The sequence below is a fragment of the Bacillus rossius genome, chromosome 1 (assembly GCF_032445375.1).
Source record: "Bacillus rossius redtenbacheri isolate Brsri chromosome 1, Brsri_v3, whole genome shotgun sequence".
NCBI classification, from domain to species: domain Eukaryota; kingdom Metazoa; phylum Arthropoda; class Insecta; order Phasmatodea; family Bacillidae; genus Bacillus; species Bacillus rossius.
This window is the reverse complement of record NC_086330.1, coordinates 242,753,135-242,761,160: the sequence shown is the minus strand read 5'-3', so window position 1 is coordinate 242,761,160 and position 8,026 is coordinate 242,753,135. Positions and strand designations below refer to the sequence as shown.

The 8,026-nt window shown below is 34.0% G+C and overlaps 1 protein-coding gene across 4 annotated transcripts in view; it reads right to left on the bottom strand.

Moving 5' to 3' along the window:
• LOC134527426 (uncharacterized) overlaps positions 1-5,940 on the bottom strand; it is a 16,104-nt gene extending 10,164 nt beyond the window's left edge. Inside the window, exons 1-2 of one of the 4 annotated variants that reach the window (XM_063360098.1) lie at positions 5,895-5,940; positions 5,031-5,075 (exon numbers count right to left, since the gene is read on the bottom strand). The gene's annotated coding sequence lies outside the window, so the exon portion shown is untranslated. Of the gene's footprint in view, positions 1-4,596; positions 4,818-5,030; positions 5,347-5,463; positions 5,748-5,894 lie in introns of those variants that run through there. The other 3 variants (XM_063360099.1, XR_010074191.1, XM_063360100.1) reach the window with 3 other exon arrangements.
• Between the last annotated feature and the right edge of the window lie 2,086 nt (positions 5,941-8,026).

Here is an 8,026-nt window from a genome sequence, read left to right as displayed (position 1 = left end):
ATATTGAACACAACTGTATTTTGTTTAAAGAACCGAAAGTGAAAAAATATTCCTTGAAATATTACACAATTATTTAAAAAGAGCCACATATATCAGTACTTCATTGGTGTTGGATTCCAGATGGTGTAATAATTATTGTATTTGAATAAAAATCGGTCCAATTGGATATAAAATAAATATTTTATTCACCAAATTAATTAAAGTACCTCAAAGAATCCACTTTAATATAAATTCAACCAAATGTATGCAAAGAGGAAATTATAAAATACCAGACACTGTTATAATAAATAGTTGATCTGTGCACGAACTTAGTCATACATTAATAAAAACTTTAGTAAGCTCTAACACAAGAAACTCGTTTTTATCGGGGAAAAATATTGTATGTTAAAGAAATAACTAAACAGTAAACATGTACATACATAATATTTATGTTCGCATACGTGCAGTGAGTATTATTTTGCAGTGATATATTAATATTTTATTAACATGGCTAGATCTAAAAAAAGTTTATACAAAATTTTAAAAATATTTACTACCTATATACTTTTCATAAGTAAGGTTGGTTTGTAAATTCTCCTTCAGGAGCATTATACAACACAGTGCATTAAATTGCATTTCAAGTCACATAAAAAAAATTAAAAATGGGTGGAAGTAAAATAAAAATACCACACACAAATGATTATACGTACTATTTTATCATCTTTATAATTTACAAATAATTAGGGCCCAATAACTTTGAGTTAAGATGGTGTATAAAACTCTAGCGAAAAACAGTTCTCTGTATTCTAGAGTTGTTTGAAGAGTTTATTTACATGCACAAAAACTTTCAATGTAAAAAAAGCCACATTATCATCCTACCATAGTAGGTGACATTTTTGACAGTTCGTACAACGAAATTTGTGACTTTGACATATGAATTATGTGAAGCATTAAGAATTTGTGAATCAATAAACAAAACTAACACATATTCATGTAGTGCAAGACTAGCTAATCATGTATTAATAATTTTTGTTTATTCTACAGTAAAATATTCAGCGGCCAAAGACTTAAGCCGTTGCAATAAATGTAATCTAAAGCCATCTTAAGTGAAACAAACTGTTGCTAAATGAGGCCCAGTAATTTTGAGCGAAATTGTATTCGTGCAAGTTCCCATGTACCACAGCTGTATTTACCTTATATTATATGTATATGCATAATAAATTTAAATATCACTTAAGAACTTTAAGAAAAAATAAAACAGAGTACAATATAAATTTCAAAGAATTATTTCATTCTAAATATCAGTATATAAAACTCTTCCATTGCGTATAAAATTTTTGTAACTTTTACTTCCGTACATTCATAACGATACGAAACATGCACAATGCAATTTAATGCCATTTAACAAAACTATTGTGTTATTGTCCCTAGGTATTCGTTACTTATACGTTTTATACGTTAAGTAAAATAACCTCATTAGTAAGTACTATTTTTTACAACATTAACTAATGTAAAATATTTCATTGTCGAGCTTTAGCAAACGACTTACACACGTGCAATCACTGACACGTATAGAGGAAGGTTTATAAATCAATGACTCGTTAGAAAATGTACGTGTTTGTTTCATCATCTGTGAAATATGTAAAAATATGATCGTGTAAAACGCAGACTGTCATATGTCAGGACTGAGATTATTTGTCAGAAACGTTTGTTGAAAGCTTTCAAACTAGCAATAGTTCTAATGAAGGAATAAATAGCCCAGTCAAAATATGCTAACATTTCGCTCGTAGTCGAATTAATTTGTTACACTTTGCACGTATTTAGTAGTGTCCAGGGGAATTAAAATCAAAAGTCATGATGAATAGGAAGTGAGGTAGTCAGAAACTAGAAAGGATTATAAAAAAAAGGCATTTTTTTTTTTTTTAAATATCTCGTAAATGAGTAACCTTAAAAGAAAAAAGGTTTTAATAAAAAAAATGAAAGAGTATTAAAAATCCTATAAAAGATTATTTTCACTTTTTCATTTCTCCAATATTGTTTGAGATAGTCTCACTTAAAAAATGAGTTTTTTTTATTTATCTCAAACATTTTTCCTATAGCAACTGACCTATATATTTGTAAACCGTGCCTCTCGTATGCCAAATGCCGTCACTTGAATTTACAAGACATGTTTAAGCTAGAGTCCATGATGACCCCAGAATTAAACATTTTTACATGTCAGGGCTACTTCTCAAAGAAAAGAACTGATAGCGTTTGGTCAGACAGACCACAGAGCAGACTTAAATGCGTAACATGAAAATTGTTGGAAGCCTCACACGAGGACGAGGATTCACTGACAAGTTCTTGAGAGAGTGGATCTTGGGGATGACTGCATTTGCATCTGCTCATCATTGAAGAGTTATGCGCTACTTATTTTATATCTTTGAACGACTAGATTTCTGACAATATCGAAAAAGTAGGGATGCCACAGATTAATATAAGATCTCTGCTTAGCTAAATAATCACCCACCATTTCCTGGATCACAACAAATCATGTCTATAGCAACTGGACTAGTAGGGGATGCCACAGTTACCTTTTTCAATGCTATAGTAATTGGCGAGCAATCAATACAGAGTAATATTGGAAAAATGCTAATCAAGCATTGTCACGAAAAGATCAAACTCTCCCTCTGGCGAATATTAGCTACACTATTACATTCAATTGTAATAGCTCATTAATCATTTGTTAGTTTTCCAGAGGATAACGATAAGTGAAGAAAAATAGGATGACTTGATCATGTATATGCAGTATGAGTTGGCTCCATTTAATTTAGCTCTCTTTGACGAAGCTGGGATACGCAAAACCAAGAACCCTGTACATGTTTTAGGTGACGAGGGAGAATTTGGACTTGGAGAACCCTGACTTTGTTCTTAATGGTGGATTCTTACTACACAGTCATATAGCCGATAAGAGGTACTGATTCCTCTATTTGCCCAAAATATGTCAATTACATTATCATTTCATATTTATCATGACTGTTGATGTGACGTTCCGTGCAGACCATTGAACAATTGAAACACAAAATCATAAACATCGGTTTGAATTTGAGCACATAATATACTTTGACTGGGCTAGAAGTCTATAACACCTCGTGTTTAAATGCGTACCTAATTTTTAGAATCTCAATATAAGTGTCTTCCAGGTTAATTTTTTTTTCTGGATACATAATAAAATATTTTGGAATTCAAATTGTTCATAACTTAGGTAATAACGGTAGAATTCAAAGCATTTTAAACCGTTTTATCTACTTAAAAAAAAGTACGGAGGTGGTTGTGTGGACCAATTTTTACCACGTTTTTGTTTTTATTTTTGTATAAAACTAAAGTTCGAACTTATGTTTTTCTTACGCTAATCCACTTAAAAAGTATGTTCTCTTGTAAATAAACGCAAAATTTTTCACATGACGTTTTTTGACAGCGATCATTAAGCTACTAACATCTTAATATTGTAAAGTAATAAACAAAAAAATACTAATGCAGCTGCAGTCTATCTACTCACAAATAATTAATTGTTTAGTTATTTCTTAAGCACATATTGCAATCTATCTAAAAAAAAATTGGAAACGCTTGCCAAACAAATGCATTTTATGACAGACGATGTGGGTAATACTTGGCTAAAACTTTGCGTTTATTAAAATTTACATCGAAAATTAACTAGCGTTCACTCGGTTTTAGTCAAAATGATGAAATTAAAAATATGTGGTTGCTGTAATATAATTAGTTTTTTAAAGAAATTAAAACGTGGATATTTTAAATATAATAGAAAAGAATTCTTTACTAATTCATATTAAATAATTATGACTTTCCTCGCATACTAGCGTCAACTTTTTTTTACACAGTATATAACTGATAAATAATGTAAAACAAAATTGGCAAGTTATAATTCACAACTTCCCTTTCATTATTTTTAACTGGAAAATGGAACATTGATGTGCCTTATGAACCGATCCTCGTATTCTGACAACCCGTGTACGCACATTTATAACCCTTCAGCATGTCTGAAATTATAAAATTATCAATGCGAAATAAAGTTAAAATAAGTAGGTATTTAACTTTTAAATTAAATCATATTTTAAACTCAACACGGACTGAAGGCCTGATACAAAGTTCTTAGGAGCTAATTTTCACGTTACTAGGGTACACAATCCCTCGATACAGTGATCCCAGTAACTGTCTTCTCCGTTCTTCCGGGGTTTCGTGGCTCTCAAAGGCAGTGGTAAGGAATACTTATCGTCAAGGTCGCCGAACGGTGCTGATACCAGCTTCCCGTGTATGGGAGGGTGAAGGGAGGTGGCATGACTGGCTGGTTAACGTAGTACGTCCTAAGACCGCTAGGGGCGTGCGCTGTCGATACCCAGCGATTGAAGCGATCGCAGCGGCGGAGCTTGGAACTACAACAATTCTTCTGGGAAACCGGACAGAAAATTTAACCTGGGCTCGCGACTTCTATACATTATATATATTCAATGGTAGTAGTTACCAAGTTACCCTATATTAATTTACAAATTTCAGAACAATAAATGTAAAACATTAGAAACATATTAATTAATCTACAAAAACAAACATCAAAATACTCACATTTGCAACAAAAAAAAATTGTTTTCTCTAAAAGTACCATAGCACGCATGCGGAACAGACATTGGAAAAACGTATACACAGCACTTCAAATTATTGTAACACGCAAATCATGTTTTGCAGGGGACCAACATTTGTAGGATGCAATGTCTTAGTTGGCATGGGCCAGCCAGTAACATGGAGACGGTGTTACAATCTCACATGGAACCATAGGCGTGCCCAGACATTTCCATTAGGGGGGGCCCTGCTAAATTTTTAAATCAGAAACTGAATTTAGAATGTTAAATAGCCTAAATACAATCACTCATTGCTGTGTTTATATTTTTGTGCAGTATCAACGAGATATGTTTACTAGTTAATATTTATGTCCGTATAATTTTAACAATCTTGAAAATATGTTTTTTTTTTTCCATAGAAAATGTTTAAAGGGTACTTACACATTTTTCCCTCTCAAATTTTCCAATAGCTTGGTCCAGATCTACCTTGAAATAAACTTCTTTTTAGTGAATGCAAACACAGCAATTCAGACAACAGAACTTTAACAAACCTCTGAATTTTTTTTTCTTGGCCATTTTAACGGACCTCGTGTTTTAAATAAACTAAGGCGGCTGTATTTCTAGAATGATAAAATGTTTAAAAATATTGTTAATTAGCACGCTGCAACAATGAAAAACAGTTTGAATGTCACAGTGCCAGGAATATACGAATATTAACGAACGCATTAGAGAAAATGCCGATCTGAGTGATTACATTAGGGAGGGGGGGGGGGGGGGCCATGGCCCACCTGGCCTGTAGGCACGCCTATGCATGGAAGATACATAAGTCGGATATACTCCTGAATAAGATCATGCTACAGCTGGCGCTACTGACCCTCCAAATACATAGTAGTTGTCACTGGCCATGTTTGCGGACCAACATTATGTTTCCAAACGTTCTCGTTGAACGAACAGTCTAGATGCCTTGCGTGTTCACGGGACTTGGCTCGGAGGGTCACAGTCCTCGGCTACTATGACCTTACTCTGTGTATTGCAGCTATAAATAATTGAGGGATATGTATGTCCGAAGTGGTACATCCGCGCATGTATTCTGCATAAAACGCGAATGGGACACATGTTAGGCTACTGGGATACAGTGCGACAACCTTTGTTGTACGAATACTAGCGCCATACACTCATGCAGTTCTGTTTTTGTATGTTTTAAGAAATGAGTTTATTTTAACTGCTTGAAATAAAGACTAATAAATAAATTACAAAAAAAAAGTTTCAGTGTTGCAGAAACAAATAACAATTAAGGTTAATTACTTTGGTAACTTTTTCTGTTGTAGGCAGATAGTGCATTTCACTTCATAGGCCGTAATTTTTAACTTTGAATTCCGAAAATATGAAAACAGTGATTCACTAAAGTAACATTATTTATCAGTATAAAAAGTAAAACGAAAATGTTCTGCATGAAAAATGTTTTAAACACTGTTATATTCAAAATGAACAAATGCCCATTATCTTGATAGTAGTGAGTCATTGTCAAAGGTATCACAGTAATTTATTACGACTGAAATAACAACTATTTCACAAACATCAGCAGAGATCAAAAAAATTCATGCACAGTCTGCTACTAATCAAGTGTGTAATATCGTAAATGCTACAGGAAAACTGACAGAGAGCCATTTGTGAAAGTGGGGATTTCATGTTAAAAAAAGAGAGGTTTAATACCCGACACTGATTGTTACATTATGTTTCATCCGAAAATCGGACGCTTAGCAAGTAGTAGTTTAAGACTAATTTTAGAAACTGGAGCCAGTAGTACATTAATTAGTGTGATTACTTTCCTTTTTAGTCATGGAAACATTACCTTAGTTTCAATTACAGTAACCTTCAAAACATTTTATTACTAATTTTTGTATTTTAAACACAACATTTCCTGCAGAATTGCCTCAACGAAAATCGTGAATCATTAAAAACAGTAGCTACTACTATAATAGCTGTGAAGGTGATACGGGTTAGATTCCGGGTCGGGCAAACAATTTTTTTTTTCAATTGTCCTAAACAAAGTTGTTGGTCGGCTGGTTTTCGCAAGGACCACAATTTTTTTTCTCCCTTTCGTTCAACTATTCCATGTTTGCCCCATTCATCACACATCTTAAATATAGCTGCTGGTCCCTTCCGACTTACAATCAATAAATTACTATGTGTGTATATATATACACACACACAATTATAAAAATATTGACTGGTGCTGTTATCGTGAGGGGAGAAATTGAAATGCCATGTACGTGCTACATGTGGTGAAGCACGGAAGTGTTTCATAAAATTCAAACCAAACAATATAGAATTATGTATATATCATACTTATGTATAACAAAGGGTTAGATATCACGCGAGACAGACATAAGATAGTGCGCACCGCCAAAGTGTAGGATGTCGCAGGAGAAAATGTCTTTAACGAGGGGAAGGAACAGGCGGGCCGAAACGACACAGCTACACGCACAACTACAGCTCGTCGCGGCTGTAACAGTATAATATTGCACACAAATTTTTTTAAACAGTCAGTAACTTATCGCAGTTTCTTCGTATTTTGCAACTTTTAGGTGCTCAAATAAGCAAAAAATAAGTAAAATAAGCTTTTGTAGTCAAAGGATACATCAGTTTGCAAAATGCTTACATAAATTTGTGTATGGTAGGGCAGTACATATTCTTTTTTTCAAAGTGTTCAGTTATGAATTATTTGAATACTTTGCACCAGTTAAAACTAACTCCCTATCATGGCCTTGACCCCTCCCCCTTCCGAAAATTTTATTACCATACTATTACTTAATAAAAGCGTGATCCGCCACGAAGGCAGGTATCGACCCGAGAGGCGTCGGGAAGAGAACCACTGCCCTCCAAGGTTCTCTACGTGACATGTTTCTGCGATGGTTTCGCTATTGCCTTCCGCAGTATGGCGTGAAGACCAAACACCACAACAGCTCTGCCCGAGCCGGGATCCGAGCCCGGGTCCTCGTGCACCGCAGGCCGGCGCCTAGCCCACACTGGCCGCTGCCATTCAAGTGTTCACATTTATACAGTTCTGCAACTATTATTAGTATGGTGAAGTTAGAATTCTGGATTAAATAAAATTTACAAACAAGAAACGGTCTCAATTATATCATTCACTTTTTTTTTTTTTCTTTTTTTTAGAACATGTGTTGATCGCGAAAACAATAACCACTGGGAATATTTCAAGCAACTGCAATTAACTTACGTGAAAAACATAAAACAAACACTATGTTACCTAATTCTATGTTAGCGTAACAATAAGCATAACTAACAAAACTGTTTATAACAGTGATGCAAGCTGCGATTGCTCAACATCTTGAGTGTTTTCGTCATTTGATTTTTCAATTTCCTTATTCCGAAAGTACAATTCTCTTGTGACAGCGTTCTTTGATTTCTTTAAC